General features: G+C 43.7%; 1 non-coding gene across 1 annotated transcript; it reads left to right on the top strand.

Annotated features, from left to right (window-relative positions):
• Positions 1-682: 682 nt before the first annotated feature.
• LOC115066781 lies at positions 683-884 on the top strand. Its single transcript, XR_003846227.1, has one exon. It is a non-coding gene; the product is annotated as a small nucleolar RNA SNORA73 family (small nucleolar RNA).
• The last annotated feature ends 460 nt before the right edge of the window (positions 885-1,344 follow it).

The following is a 1,344-nucleotide window of genomic DNA, read 5'->3' as shown; positions in this document are numbered from 1 at the left end:
AGGCAATCACCCTGCCTCTGCCTCTGGATTGCTGAGATTGCAGGCATGTCCCACTATGCACATTTTGTTTTGTTTTGTTTTGTTTTGTTTTGGTGCTAGGGATCAAACCTAGGACTTCCTGAATGAATGCTAGGCCAGCACTCTATCAGCTGAGCTGCATCCCCAGCCCCAAACACTCCTCCTTTCAAGTCTTACTTTTTAGAAGCTGAGGACTGAACTCTAAAGCTGAGTGTACAGCTTCCATTTACCACTGTCTTTTCCTATCAAGATATGGCTTAGTGGATGAGCAAAAAGTACATTGGATAAGATTCACCAAATTAGTACACCACACAGCCAATGATGGCAGTGTCGCCAACTTGCAAAGTTACGTAGGGAGTGGGTTTCTATTCTCAGACCATCTCGTGTTTGCCCCTTAAACTTTTTGGCTTAGATGAAGCCAACAGTCATTTTTAAATGCATAGTGATATTAGAGACAACATTGCTAAATGTCAGGTTTTCATGTTTGGATACTTTAATAGTACATTACATTCCTGGAAGTTTCCAGCTAACTCTTAAGAACAAACTAAAACAATGATGTAAAATACACTAGACTCGAGGCTGACAGTATTTGAGGCATTAACCCCTCAGGGAAATATGGCAATGTAGGCATTTGTCTCTGAGTTTTAAAGTATTCCTGATACTGCCAACATGGATACCCTGGGAGGTCACTCTCCACAGGCTCTGTCCTAGTGGTGTAGGGGACCATCACATTCTGCCCCATGATGTACAGTCCCTTTCCACAATGTTGGAGATGAAGCTGGGCTTCAAGGCTGCACCTGCCTATCCCTACAATGTCCCAGAGTCCCAGACAAGGAATGGGGAGGCAAACCATGTAAGAAACAAGTTTAAAAAAAAAAAAAAAGCATTCTGGATACTGGGACCAGAGAGATGGCTGAGTGGTTAAGAGCACTTACTACTCTTGCAGAGGACCCAAGTTCACTTTCCAGCATCCACATCAGGCAGCTCACAACCCCTGTAACTTTAGCTCCAGAGGATTCAACACCCTCTTCTGGCCTCCATGTACAACTGAACTCATGTGCACATACCCACACACAGCCACACGTGCATGTAGATAATTAAAAATAAAAATTTAAAAACATTCCAGTAATTGTAAAAAGTTAAGTTTTAAACTGTAGTACCTGTGGAGGCCACAAGCCAGGTTCAAGTGCAAATTCACAGTATCTCTCACTGGTCTGGAGTCAGTGAGGCCCCCAGAGGTGCCTAGGGCCATGCATGACAGTGTCTATACCACCTCTTCCCAAGACAGCCCCTGTGTAGCTCATCTTGGAAAGATATTTTGTTTCT

This window comes from Nannospalax galili, unplaced genomic scaffold (assembly GCF_000622305.1).
Source record: "Nannospalax galili isolate Female #2095 unplaced genomic scaffold, S.galili_v1.0 scaffold204, whole genome shotgun sequence".
Taxonomy (NCBI): Eukaryota; Metazoa; Chordata; class Mammalia; order Rodentia; family Spalacidae; genus Nannospalax; species Nannospalax galili.
The sequence above is the reverse complement of the archived record's forward strand: the minus strand, read 5'-3'. Positions and strand labels throughout refer to the sequence as shown.